This window comes from Sminthopsis crassicaudata, chromosome 4, assembly GCF_048593235.1.
Source record: "Sminthopsis crassicaudata isolate SCR6 chromosome 4, ASM4859323v1, whole genome shotgun sequence".
NCBI lineage: Eukaryota > Metazoa > Chordata > Mammalia > Dasyuromorphia > Dasyuridae > Sminthopsis > Sminthopsis crassicaudata.
In genome coordinates, this window is record NC_133620.1 from 321,560,206 (window position 1) to 321,575,941 (window position 15,736).

A 15,736-nucleotide genomic window follows, 5' to 3' on the forward strand; every position below is an offset into this window, starting at 1 on the left:
TGAATTCACAAATGAATAAAAAAAATAAATTCCTGGAGACTATTCTATTAAATATCAATAAAACTAATGATATAAATTATATAGAATATTTACAAAAATAAAAAACGTCCAATTTAAGAGAACAAGGAGTAAAAAAAGTCAATCACCCTGGAGGTTGTTTCCTGAAACAAATATCAGTTTTCTCTAACAAGAAACAAAGCTCTCTCTGGGACTTGATTGGGTTGGACCTCTACTGACCTAGCTTAAAGATCCACCCTGGTAAAATAGGGGGCCCCTCCAACTTGATACATTCAGAAACTAGGTGAGTCACCATATTCTTTTCCAGAAGTTAGTTTTCATAATGTCCTTTTTGCATATTCTTGCTGTGTTTGGGGCAAAGTAAGCCTCCTTTACTAAACCATTCAATAATTTGCAAGTGCCCTATTTTGTCTCTATGTCAAACTTGAACAGGGTCCTGATGTTAACACTATTTCTTTTTTTTTTAAATTAATTTTATAATTATACATTTTTTGACAGTATATATGCATGAGTAATTTTTTTTATAACATTATCCCTTGTATTCATTTTTCCAAATTATCCCCTCCCTCCCTCTACTCCCTCCCCTAGATGACAGGCAATCTCATACATTTTACATGTGTTACAGTATAACCTAGATATAATATATGTGTGTAAATCCAAATTTTTTGTTGCACATTAAGTATTGGGTTCTGAAGGTATAAGTAACCTGGGTAGACAGACAGTAGTGCTAACAATTTACATTCATTTCCCAGTGTTCCTTCTCTGGGTGTAGTTGTTTCTGTCCATCATTGATCCACTGGAAGTGGGTTGGATCTTCTTTATGTTGAAGATATCCACTTCCATCAGAATACATCCTCATACAGTATCATTGTTGAAGTGTATAATGATCTCCTGGCTCTGCTCAATTTAACTCAGCATCAGTTGATTTAAGTCTCTCCAAGCTTCTCTGTATTCCTCCTGCTGGTCATTTCTTACAGAGCAATAATATTCCATAACATTCATAATTTACCCGACCATTCTCCAATTGATGGGCATCCATTCATTTTCCAGTTTCTAGCCACTACGAAAAGGGCTGCTACAAACATTTTGGCACATACAGGTCCCTTTCCCCTCCTCAGTATTTCTTTGGGATATAAGCTCAGTAGTAGCAGTGCTGGATCAAAGGGTATGCTCAGTTTGATAACTTTTTGGGCATAGTTAACATTATTTCTAATATGTAACGAATATTAATACAAACATTTTAAATATTAGCAAAAAGATTCAGCAACTTATACTTTAATCTTGTTGGATTTATACTAGGAAAGCACATTTGGTTTAATGTCAAAAAATAAAATACTAATAATTAACAATAACAACAAAAGTCATATAACTATGCCGATAGCAGAAAAAGTTTTTGACAAGATACAACATCCATTCCTGTTAAAAATATTAGAAAACATAGAAATAGATCTTCCCTTATCATAAGAAGTAACTATCTAAAAAGAAGAGCCAGCATTATATGGTATGTCGATAAAATAGATAAGGTTTTAGAACCAAGGACTTTAACCAAGGACAATGAACCAAAAGTACAACATTAATATTATACAATAAAATATGTAAAAGTAGAAAGAGGAAGGTTTAGTCTACTTCTACAGCATTGAAAAAATTATGTTCTATGAGTAGGTTGGAATTTTACTAAGAATGCAGGACATTTCCAGTAGAGAGAAAAATCATCACATGACAAAAAAATTACAATTCTATCAGTGTAGAATATAGTTCTATTAACACAAAAAAAGTCTTCAACAAAATGCAGCACTCACTTATTAAATTCATTAAGATTTATTAAGAGCCTAACAAGGGCTAAGCAAACTAAAACTAAGCTCTGGGGATAAAAAAACAAAACCAAAAAAAAAAAAAAAAAAAAATCTTGAGAAATTTATGTTTAAAAAAAAAACCCAAAACACAGGAATAAAAAAATTTGTCCTTTATATGTAAGAATTCTGTAAGTAATATGTATTTCAATGAACAAACTAATCTTTTCAAAGAGAAGATGAAATACATATCTCTTCTTTAAATAGACAGATGGGAGATTGGGTGAGGAATATTTAATATTGTACTGTTGCTTCATTATTCAATTTTACTCATTTATTTTCTTTGATACAAGGGAGATCTTTTAAGATTAAAATAAGATTAATTTTTTTTTTTTTTTTTGAGGCTGGGGATAAATGACTTGCCCAGGGTCACATAGCTAGGAAGTGTTAAGTGTCTGAGACCAGATTTGAACTCAGGTCCTCCTGAATTCAGGGCTGGACTGAAGCACCTACCTAGCTGCCCCCGATGGTTCACTTTCAACACAAGATTATTGGAAATGATCTGAATCATCTCGTTGTTGAAGAGAGCCACATCCATCAGAATTGATCATTATATAATAATCGTGAACAATGATCTCCTGTTTCTGCTAATTTCACTTAACATCAGTTTATATGTCTTTCCAGACCTCTCTAAAAGAACCCTGCTGATAGTTTCTTATAGAACAATATTTCATAACAATCATATACCACAACTTACTTATTCAGCCATTCTCCAATTGATGGGCATCCACTCAGTTTCCACTTTCTTGCCACTACAAAGAGGGCAGCCACAAACATTTTTGCACATGGGGATTCCTCTCCCTCCTTTAAGATCTCTTTGAGATATAATCCCACTAGTAACACTGTGGTATTTCCTGTAATTAAACCTGCTAGGTCAAAGGGTATGCACAATTTGATGACTTTTTGGGCATAGTTCCAAATTGCTCTCCAGAATGGTTGGATCCGTTCACAACTCCACTAACAATATTTTAGTGTCCCCAGTTTTCCCACAGCCCCGCCAACATGGGTCATTATCTTTTCCTGTCATTTTAGCCAATCTGAGAGGTGTGCCACAATGCTTTCTAGCCTTCCCCCCCAATTTTTTTTTAAATACTGAATACTGAATTCTTAACCCAAAAGTATAAGTCTTTACAGTTATCAAACACAAGGTTACTATCATTATTTGCTATGATGTATTGCATGTCTATTCTTTTTTCTGACCTATCATTCTATTTCTTAGTAAGTACCAGATAGTTTTGCTACCCAAAGACATATAGTTTGAGATTAGTATTGCTGAGCCTTACCTTTTTAAAAAAATTTAATTCCTCTGATATTTTTCCAAATGAACTTTACTATTTTTTCTAGCTTTATAATTTTTTTTTTTTTTTTTTTTTGATAATCTAATTGGTATGGCATTGAATAGTTTAGGTAAAACTGTCATTTTTATTATTGGCTCTGTCTACCCATGAATAATTAATATTTATCCATTTATTTAAATATGACTTTATTTGTATAAAAATACAAAGTTTGTCCTAGGTATTTTATATTGTCTACAATTGCTTTAAATGGGGTATCTCTTACAATCTTTCCTTGCAGGGTTTTTGTTGGTGATATAAAGAAACATTGGTGATTTATGTAGATTTATTTTATATCATGCTACTGTATAGATGGGTGCAAGATTCCCTTCCCCAAATTAACTAATCAGAGACATCTTCAGGTACAAAGAGAAAGAATTTATTTAGTCCCTGCAGGGAGAGGTCCAGACACACACGTGGGAGGCATCCCAGCTTCCACCACCATATGCTCATGGAACCTGATAAGCTTCTGGCTTATCAGGATTAAAATAGTAAGACCCAAGCCTTTTCATTGGATAGACTAAAAGGAAGTAACCATTTTTAATTGTTTTGTTTTTTTCTGGTTATAACATGTATATTAAGTTTTTTTAATACATATTTTTTAAAGAATCATATTGGGAGAGAAAAATCAAAACAAAAGGGAAAAACACAAAAGAAAAACAAAAACAAAAATAAAAGCCAACATAACATATGTTGCTTTATATTCTTTCTCCTTAGTTCTTTTTCTGAATGCAGATGGCATTTTCTGTCCAAAGTCTATGGGGATTACTTTGGATCACTGAACCATTGGGAAGAATCAAATCTTTCATGGTTAATCCTCAACACATTTTTGCTATTACTGTATACAATGTATTTATTCCTGGTTCTACTTGTTTTCCTCAGTATCAATGTTCATGCAAATCTTTCCAGGCCTTTTAAAAATCAGCTTGTTCACCATTTTTTAGAGAACAATAATATTCCACTACTTTCATATACCATAACTTGTTCAGCCATTCTCCTCTTTTTCCAATTCTTTGTAATTACTAAAAGAGCTGCTACAAGCATTTTTATACATTCGGGTCCTTTTCCATCCTTTATGATTTCCTTGAAATAATTGATCCAATAGTGGCATGGATGGGTCAAAGTGATGAGGGTTGGGGTCCCTTTAAGATTCCTTTCTAATTGCCCAACCCATGGCTGACCTTGATTCACAAATCCTGGTCAAAGGCACCTTTTGAATATCCGGCCCAGCCCCACTATCAGCTCAGCTTCCCCCACCCCTCACCTGATCTGAGCTAACTGAAAAGCTCTTGGGGGTACCGCCCATCATCTTCTAGGTATAAAAAGGGCCAAGCTAGATCCCTCATTGCAGGAGCCCTCCCAGCCAACACATGGTATCCTTCCAGCCATGTAAGGGATCCTGCCCACCCAGCGGCCACCTCTGGCCCTGGCATCTTTCTAACTGAGCTTTACTTCCAAATTTCTACAATAAACCTTTTATTTATCAATCTAGGTTTTCAGGCCTGTAAATTCATTTACAGGGGGATACTGTGCCTCATGGGATTATCTATGCGCTGAGAAATGGGGTTCCCCCTTTCCTTTCCCTCATTAAAAGGGTATGCACATAACACTAGCATTTCTAAAAAAATATTGAAAATATTGTTAACAATCACTATCACTGTTTTTCACTCGATCTTACTGAAAAGGCATCTAGCTTATCTTGCTTGATGATTTTAGATAGACATTTCTTATTATTTTAAGGAAAAATCCATTTATACTTCTACTTTCAAGTGTTTTTTAGTAGGAATGCATCTAAACCATGGTTTTTGTTTTTGTTTTTTTAATTTTTGTTATTGATAAAATATATTCTGCTTAAAATTTTCCTTATGTTAACCATCACTGCATTCCTGGTATAAATCCTACTTGGTCACAATATATAAGCTTTTTTATGTATTATTGTAATAGTCTAGCTCTTATTTTTTTAGGATTTCAGAATATTGAATATTTATTAATGAAATTGATATATTATTTTCTTTCTGCTTTTGTTCTTCCTGGTTTAGATATCAGTGCCATGTTTATTTCATAAAGAGTCAGGCAGGATTCCTTTGCTTGCTTATTATTTCAAATATTTAATATTGAAATTAGTTGATCTTTAAATATTTGATAGAATTCATTTGTAAGTCTATTTGGTTTTGATGCTTTTTTCCTTAAGACACTTAATTATGACCTGTTAGTTTCTTTTTTCTAAAATAGGTTTGTATAGATATTCTCTTATTTATAATTTTGTAAATATTTTCCTATTTCACTTAAAATTTAATGGCATATAATTGAGCAAAACAACTTAATTATGCTTTGAATTCACCTTCATCAGTGGTATACTCACCCTTTCCATTACTGATACTGAAGACAGGGAAGCAGCCCAGGTAAAGTGATTTATTAAACAAACTAAAATGGATTTACATTCTCTTTTCATATACAAACCTAAATGATCCCACATGCTTTGATCTGATGCAAAACTTAAGTGGCCTTGCCTATTCTGTTCTATTCTATTTCTGTGTAAAATAGGTCTTCAGAAAATGTCTCTTTGCAATGTCACTTCTCTTTTGAAAGTGATCTTTTTCTAACCAATAAAGCTTTTTTCATCACAACCTTGATTCCTCTAAATTCTTTCTCTACGAACCTACCCAAAGCTTTGGAGAGAAGAACTGCAGATCCATCCCTGCTGCAGACCACACCCCTCATCAATACTAGAGATTTGATTTTCTTCTTTTTAAAAATCATATTAACCAATTGCTTTTTTCATAAAACCAATTTCTAGTTTTACTTATTAATTAAATGGTTTGCTTACACTCAATTTTCTTAATCTCATCCTTAATTTTTGGATTTCCAATTTGTTGTTGCGAGAACTGGATGAGCATTTATTTGGTTTCTACAGTTATGAAAATTAAATTGGAGAAATCAAAGAATTATCAAGGGTAGAGGTTATCTTCCCCAAAAGAATATAAGAATGTAAATTCCTGGGGACCAGGACTGGCTTTTGTAATCTGGGGTGGTGGCCTGAGATTTGCAAAGAATTGTTATCTAGAATATAAACTTGGGGGAAGGGACTGGCAATGAGAGGTAATAATTCGAGTAATATAACTTCCATAGCATCCAATTAATGGAGTATATCTGAATGTGGATCACAACCTAGTATTTTCACCATTTTTGTTGTTTGTTTGCTTTTTGTTTTCTTTTTCCCCTTTTTGATCTGATTTTTCTTGTGCAGCATGATAAATGTGGAAATATGTATAGAAGAATTGCATGTTTAACATATATTAACATATATATATATTAACATATATAGGAGAGGGTGTTGGGGGAAGGGAGTAAGGAAAAATTTGGAAGACAAGGTTTTGGAAGAGTAAATGTTGAAAACTATCTTTGCATATATTTTGACAATAAAAATCTATAATTAAAAAAAAGGATTAGGCTGTTTAGACTCCAATTAGTTTTTGTTCTGTGCTTTCATGGTCCCTTTTCAGATCATAAAGCATTTAATATTTCTGCTTTTCTGCATTAAGCTATAAAATTTGAATGCCCTAATATATATAGTAAAGGTATATTTTCTTTATTCACTTTCAATTTCTTTCAGTGAGGCTGTTGGGACCCTGCTCTCCTGCAAGTACCCAGAGCCAATAGGATCTTTGCCTTTCTGCTACCACACTCACTGGGTATGAAGCTTTCTGGTCAATCACAGATAGTCTGGGACCAAATCTGGTCAGCAAATCTAAGCCTGTCATCCAAGGACAGTGGAGTTCCTTCATTCTTGCTCTGCTCAGCTGTCTGATCCCCCACTCTGGTTGGTGAAAGTTCCTGAAGTAGAGGCTGCTGGGTCCTCTGCAGCTCCCAGAACTTTTGTTTTGTTAATTTAACAGAATCTGCTTGGGAGATGTTTGCACTCACTCATGCCCAACCTCTGTCCCAGGAGGTCTTTGTCCAACTTTTTTTTTTTTTTTAGTCTTTTTTTTTAAATTAATTTTTATAATTATAACATTTTTTTTGATAGTACATATGCATAGGTAATTTTTTTTTTTAACATTATCCCTTGTATTCCCTTCTGTTCCGAATTTTTCCCCTCCTTCCCTCCACCCCCTCCCCTAGATGGCAGGCATTCCCATACATATTAAATATCTTATTGTATATCCTAGGTACAATATATATATGTAGAACCGAATTTTGTTGTTGTTGTTGTTGCAAAGGAAGAATTGTATTCGGAAGGTAAAAATAATCTGGGAAGAAAAACAAAACAAAACAAAACAAAAAATGCTCATAGTTCACACTCATTTCCCAGTGTTCCTTCTCTGGGTGTAGCCCATTCTGTCCATCATTGATCAATTGGAATTGGATTAGCTCTTCTCTATGTTGAAGATATCCACTTCCATCAGCATACATCCTCATACAGTAACATTGTTGAAGTGTATAATGATCCCCTAGTTCTGCTCATTTCACTCAGCATCAGTTGATGTAAGTCTCTCCAAGCCTCTCTGTATTCCTCCTGCTGGTCATTTCTTACAGAGCAATAGTTTTCCATAACATTCATATACCATAATTTACCCAACCATTCTCCAATTGATGGACATCCATTCATTTTCCAGTTTCTAGCCACTACAAAAAGGGCTGTCACAAACATTTGGTTTGCCCAACTTTTAATGATTTCTGCTGCTGCCATTCACTTGAGGCAAGCACCTTTAAAGAAATTCACAACAACCTCTGAGACAACCTTGATGGAACTTTGCTTTCCCAGACTGTTGTAGTACCACAAATTAAAACAGTTGTAAATTAACCATAATTGCATAGAAAAAGGAATCTAGCTTTCCCAGAGATCTTAATTGATATACCTTTAGACAAGTCTGACACCTGATCTTCTAGATGAATTCCATCTAACTTTCTGATTTTCTCTTAATTTACCACCTTTGTACCTGAGAAACCAAGGTATATTTCCCCTCTAAAGAATCTTGTTATGATGAAGATCTTTGCTAAACTCTTTTCAGGACTAAGCCCACTATGAGGTGGGCTCTCTCCCTCATAGTGCCTTTCCTTTAGTGATGCTTTTCTCCTTTCTCTAGTTAATTCTGGTTAGTAGAGCCTGTCAATCAATGTCTTTCTCTCCCTTCATGGAGTATTTTTTTCTCCTGGTTAACTGAGTTCGCTGGGAACTTTTTCCTTGCTAACTCTAAAATCTCTCAATTCTATTTCATATTTACCATTCTTGGTGTCTATTTTACTTCTTACTTTTGTCTTTAAACTCTTCTTCTAAAAACAAACAAACAAAAAAATTCTTCCTTCCGGAAAAGAGAATGGCCAGTGTGAATTTGTCACATGTTTATTTCAAACTAAGTCTTGCTACTTCAACCTCATCATTCTGTAGTAAAGGTGCAAGCAACTGTAAGATCACAGGATTGTGACTATTGGAGGGGGCATGGGACTGTTGGTAAACAGGTATTTATTTGTATAGTATACTGTTCATAAAGTTGTATACTGATTCAACATGATACTGTAGAGCAATTTAGAACTATGCTCAAAGGGTTATAAAACCATGCAAACACTTTTTGATCAAATAATACCACTACTAAAGATTAAAAAAAAAAGGAAAATAAAAATAAAAACCAGAAATATTTATTGCAGCTTTTTTAATGGTGACAAAGAATTAGAAGTTGAGAAGATGTCCATCAACTGGGTAATGACTTGAACAAGTGGCATGATTGTGATGGAATGTTATTTTGCTATATGAAATGATAAGCAGAATGCTCTCAGAAAAACCTGGAAAGACTTACTTGAATTGATGCAAAGTGAAATGACCAAAACCAGGAGAACAATGTACACAGTAACAATACTGATTACTATTTTCAGCAATACAATAATCTAAGACAGTTCTAAAGGATTTATTATGAAAAAATACTATCCAGCTCCAGAGAAAGAACATCAAAGTATGTTTTTCTTTCCTTTATTTTGCTTTTTTTTTGGTCTGTTTTTTTTTTTCCCCCCACACCATTATGGAAATACATTTTTCTGACAGCAAACAAATGATCTGTATAAAATTGTTTGCCTTCTCAATAAGTGGGGGGAAAGGAGGACAGGAGGGAGAGAATTTGGAAATCAATTTTTTTTTTTTAACTGAAGCTTTTTATTTTCAAAACATGTAAGGATAATTTTTCAACAATGACCCTTGTTACAGGAGCCACCTATTAATGGCTGCTGGGGATCTAACTGACCAGTAGAATAGATCCTTTCATGTGAGAGGAAGATAATGATACAAGGAGATTGAGAAGCAGTTGCAGCCTCTGACTTCTCTCCTCTTCCCTCTTTATTTCATTCCCAATTCACAAGCAACATCTGTAAAGGCTGCCTTCAATTCCTTCAACGTTATGATTCACAGCTGTGGGGGGCTTTCTGAGAACCCACCCTGCTCCTTAATGGTACATCCCTTTTAATCCTTTACAGGCTTTCTGGGTTTCCCACTTATGTGTGATCCTCAATACATATCAATGTATGTAACATATGTAAGATGTATGGGATTGCCTGTCATCAGGGGGAGGGAGTGAAGGGAGGGGGGGATAATTTGGAAAAATGAATACAAGGGATAATATTATATAAAAAAAATTACTCATGCATATATACTGTGGAAAAAAATCTAAATAAAATAAAATAAAATAAAAACATATCAATATGGATATGCCATTGGAGTTCCAGACAGAAGCACTCTAATGTAACATTCACATAATATTACAAATTAGAATTATTTCTGTTGATTTCTTGCTGTCCTATGAAACTGGAAATTTATTCATGTCATAATAAACTTTGATTCTTCTCCAGGACCTAGAACCGAACTGATGTGATCTATGGCATAGCGTTTGTTTCCAAATGATGGCAGATACTAAAAGCTGGGGTTCAGTCATGTGAAGAATTCACAATGCTCTTTTTCTTTGGGAAAAGGTAGATTTATGTAGGGGAGAGGTCACAGACAAAATGAAGGGATATAACAGACACCAGAAATGATAAATATGAAATAGAGTGGAAGAACATATGAAAGACAAGTGCCTCAGTGGAACTCACAATTACCCAGGAAAAAGGGAACACCCCATGAGGTGGGGCTTGCCCTTAGCTGGCAGGTTAAATTTTGAGAGGGACTTAGCACCTTAAAAGAATTAGTTGTAAGGAGGAGAAATGGGACTGGGAAGCACAGTGGAGTTAGGGGAGATACCACATGACATTGGGGAAGGGGAAAGGGAAGGGGAAAGACACCGTGAGGAGGAATGCCCTGGTTGTACTGACCTAAAGAAGGGCAGCAGCTAGGAGATGGCTCATAGGTTTTATAAGGAAAATTTAACCTCAGGGACATGACTGGATTTCTACAGTGGATAGGTCTCTGGAGTTTGACCTGATTTGGATTTTAGACTGGACTATCTTCCCAAAGGGTGTGACCTTGGAGCTAAACTGGATCTCCATTATCAGAGCCTTCTTCCTGCTTGCCTAAAGGATTAATTTTTATCAATTCCTCTGCTAACCACACCTAACATTGAAGACCTCATCAGAACTCTACCTAAAGTAAGCCCTTAACAAATGTGTGTTGATGGGATTTATTGCTGATTTATAGACTTTTCCAAGTTTTCATTTCCACAGTAAGAAGGAGTTCTTCTTTGGATACCAAAGAATAGTATTTCTCTCTGGAAGGGCATGTGTAAGAAAGAGCAAAAGAAGGATCTTCAATTTATTAACTTCTAGTGCTATCCATCCTTCTTGAGTTCCCTGGGGAGCTACATTGGAAAGAAAAATCAGAATCAAAATTAACCTTCAAAATCAAGCAAGTGAAACAGGAGGACTCTCCATAGAAGAGCTATCCATCCCCTTAAGCTTCATCACATCACACAGGCAACTATGAAGGTGGAAGAATCATCCAGCTTATCTAGAAATAGGAGAAAGAAGGCTGGAGACAAGATTATTTAAGGACCATAAAGGGCTTTTTGTGCTTTCAGAGGGACCAGATGCTAATTTACTTGAGATTCACTCAAGAGCCAAGACACTATTCTCTTGATGTTTACTTCAAGATGATGGTCTACTTCAAGAACAAAGGGCAAACAATAATAATGCTAAATGATATCTTCAGGACTTCGGAAATAGATCAGGTAGTTGACCCAGTAGATGAGAGTGCCAGGCCTAGAGTCAGGAAGATTCTTCTTAAAGAGTTCATATTTGATGTCAAACACTTACTACCTGTGTGACCTCTGTTTCCTCATCTGTAAAATTAGCTGGAGAAGGAAATGGCAAGCCACTCTAGTATCCTTTCCAAGAATACTCCAAATAGAGTCACAAAAAGTTAGGTACAACTAAAAAATGACACAATACCAATAATAAATGTCCTAGGCACTATGCTAAATTCCAGGGAGATAAAGTAAAAATTTAATATTTTGGTATCTAGTTTAATGCTGCCTTCAAGAAACTCATAATATAATAAGGGAGAAAACAAAGGAAACAAATATGTACAAATAAACTATTTATAGAATATAGGAAATAAAAGAAGAATCCAGTAGAATAAGGTTTCCCATAAAAGATAGGATTTTAACTACTCTGTATTTGCCTGTATGTATTCACTATCTATAGATTTATATTTCAAGCTGTTTTCTCTCCCCATAAAATGAAAGTTTTAGGAGCAAAAATCATGTAATCATTCTTTTTGTTGTTGTTGTTGAGGCAATCTGGGGCTAAGTGACTTGCCCAGGGTCACACAGCTAGGAAGTATTAAGTGTCTGAGACCAGATTTGAACTCAGGTCCCCCTGACTTCGGGGCTGGTGTCTACCCACTGCATCACCTAGCTGCCCCTCATTTCATTCTTTATCTTGATATCCTCAGTGCTTAGCACAGTACCTAGAATAGCAGATGCTTAATAAATACTTGTAGCCTGATTTAACATCTAACTGATGAGTTATTTAAGGTTTAAAAGAGACATGTATATGTAAACCACTTTGAAAATTATAAATGCCACCCAAATGTCAATTTAAAAAAAAGAGTACATAAGGAGAGCTTCAGACAAAGAACTACTTAGATCTTTTGATAAAAGATTCCCCTTGGTGTTTAGTTTGAGATGAGGAATGATTGAATAAGTTATGGCATATGACTATAATAGAGTATTATTGTTCCCTAAGAAACAATCCAGGTTGGTTTCAGATAAGCCTGGAAAGACTTACATGAACTGATGCTAACTGAAATGAGAAGAATTAAGAGAATATCATACACAGTAACAAGATTATTATGTGATGATCAATTGTAATGGATTTGGTTGTTTTCAATAATGACAAGATTCAGAACAATTACCATAGGCTTGTGATGGAAAATACCATCCACATCCAGAGAGAGCACTTTGTTGTTGTTGTTGGTGGTGGTGGTGGTGGTGTGTGGGTGTGTGTGTGTGGATGTGTGTGTGTGTGTGTGTGTGTGTGTGTGTGTGTGTGTGTGTGTGTGTGTGTGTGTGTGGGTGTGGGTGTGGGTGTGTGGGTGTGTGGGTGTGGGTGTGGGTGGGTGTGGGTGTGGGTGTTTGGTAATTGGGGTTAAGTGACTTGGTCAGAATCACACAGCTGGGAAGTGTTAAGTATCTGGGGCTTTTGAACTGAAGTTCTGTCTCCAGAGCTCTATCCACTGCACCATCTAGCTATCCCAATTTTATGAAAATATTGTATTAATTGATGATTTTTCTTATTTTACATATCTTTATTTGTCTTAAAGGTTTTAAAATTTTTTCATACAATTAAAATGTTTCCCATTTGTTTTAAAAAAATTATCAATTCTAGAGTAAACTTGTGTTTCCCAGGTTTTTATTAGTGAAAATAATCTGCAAATTTTATATGGCTTATGCCTATGCCAAAAACTAGTTCATCAAAAAAAGATAAGGGGATATAAATATTACTTATAATAAAAATGACTTGAGTTAACCTGAGGTTTCTCAATCCCTCTGTGTTCTAGAGATAGAAAAATTGAGAGTATGATTTTTAAAACCGAAAAGCATCTTCCAATAAGATATTAATTTATCTCTTTAAGATTAAATGTCCAAAATAAGGGTCAGGGACCTCTGGGGGACTATAAAAAGACCTCAAGAGATATATTATTACTCAATCAAAGGGTGGTAGAATCCAGCTCTTTCCACAATTCGGTTTTAAGACTTGCCTTTAACATAATCATATCTATTATTATTCCCCAATCTCTCTCCCGTTTCCTTTAAGTTAACAACCATTCCCTCAAATGGGCAGGAAAGGGAGATCAGTGAGGTCTTCAGGGCAGAACTATAACCCAAGTGTTACACAGATGCCAATGAGAGTGTTTGATCTTCCAAATCACTTCCAAATCTGAAGACCAATGCTCCTCAGAGGGTGAGTTCTGCTATGGTTTTTGGTTTTGGTGGGACAAAATCCCATAGGATAAGCAGACATGGATTGGTTTCACCAGATCACAGATATCATTATATTATATTATCTTTCCCCTCAAAACCCACCCCTCTTCTGATCTTCCTTGTCTCTGGCAAGAGACTATCCTTACAGTTACTCAGATTCACAACCTTCATGGCACTAATTCCTTTTTCTCCCTTGCCTCACATGTATCCTATATCTGCCAAATCTTGTCACTTCTATCTCCACACCTTTTCTCTGTTCACAAAGTCTCTACCTAATTCAGGCCTTCATCACCTCTAACCTAAATTACTGCAATAGACTACTAGTCTCCCTGTTTCTTTCTCCACAGAGCCATCAAAATGATTTTCCTAAATATTTGGTCCTACTATGTCACTGACCTATTCTCCAATGATTCCCTATTGAATCTAGGATGAAATGATATTTCATCTTTATCTTAATTCTTTTTTTAATGTTTTATAATGCACGTAATTATTGGTACAGAATTTGCCTGTATACAAGTTAAAGGTAAGAAAAAGGCTTACATATTAAAAGATACACAATCAAAAACATTTGGGAAAAAAAAGTTTGTAATTCACTGCTTTAAGATATTGAGTTAATTACCCCAACACATATTTGTTATAATGATTAAACACATACACACTGCTATTATGCCACTATGAACCCCTCAGGGAAGGTTGGGCAATACAAATAACCTCCTTCATTAGGGATGCCCTATCTCCTTGAATCCCACTATAAACCCGTTCATCATATCCAAAGATGGAGAGATATAATTATGGAGTTAGTGTAACAAAATGAGTTTCCTGAAATTTTTGAGTTCCATCTGTGTTCTAGAGATATAAAAGCTTCCTTCCAGATCTGGAAGCAACGATGGGAAGATGATGTATGTATAAGTTAACAGCAAAGTTATATAAAAACAGAAGAGTCCTGTAAAATTCATCCATTTGTTTTTGTTAATTTATTTCAATCATAGCAATACATTGTGACTCTATTTGGGTTTTTTTTTTTTTTGGTAAAGATATTGGAGTAGTTTGCCATTTCCTTCTGCAGCTCATTTTATAGAGGAGGAAACTGAGGCAGACAGGCAAGTCACACAGCAATTGTCTGTAGCCAGATTTGAACTCAGGAAGACAAATCTTCCTGACTCTAGGCCCAGTGCTCTATCCACTGTATGTATACCCCTCTCAAAACTCACCTATCGGAAAAAAAAAGCAAAACCCTAAAATATCAAATTATATCAAACAAAAGGGAAATGATAATGCTTTAGAAATAGATGAAGCAATATAAATTGAACACTTAACAAAGCTGACTAAAGAACATGGGAGACAATGTGAACTGTATTTCATATACTAAGACAAATGAGTCTTAGATTATCTGTATAGTCACTAAGTGACTTTTAAATTCAATAAAAAGACCATTTAAACTTTTTTTTTTTTTTAAGATTCTTCAGTAAAGATCCAGATTGTTTTGAGTCATTATAGCTGAATGAAAAGAGAGCCAATAATTTCATTCCTCTGATGAGACAGAAGACCACTAGACCTTACTATCTGTCCTGCCACTGATCCCAAACATCTAGGCTTATCCCTTGTCTTGCCTAGGGGTCTTGCAATCCTCCAGCATTATCACCTCTTTTTTTTTTTTTTTTTTTTTTTTTTAATGATAGCTTTTTATTTTCAAAACAAATGCAAAGATAGTTTTCAACATTCACCTTTGCAAAACCTGTGTTCCAAGTTTTTCTCCCTTCTTTCTTCCCACTCCCTCTACTAGATAGCAAGTAATCCAATATATGTTACACATTTACAATTCTTCTATATATATTTCCACATTTATCACCAGCACTATCTTACCCTTCATTAAGCCTTTAAGTCTTTCCATCTGCCTTAGAACTGAGTTTTGTTTTGTTTTTTTTAATTTGTTTTCTTCTCTAAGAATGTAAGCTTCTTGAAAGCAAGGATTTTTTTTTTTTAATTTTATTCCCAAGGTTTAGCAAACTTTGGCACGTAGTAAATATTTAATAAATTTTCATTTTTTTTTTCATGCCATTAATCATGAGGGAAATAGATGAAAAAATGTGACAATGTTTAGGGCAATGATAGTTCCCTATCACCTTAGAAGATA

General features: G+C 34.9%; 1 protein-coding gene across 5 annotated transcripts in view; it reads right to left on the reverse strand.

Annotated features, from left to right (window-relative positions):
• The window catches only part of CCDC57 (coiled-coil domain containing 57), a 275,586-nt gene that overhangs the window by 130,172 nt on the left and 129,678 nt on the right, over window positions 1-15,736 (reverse strand). The window lies entirely within an intron of this gene.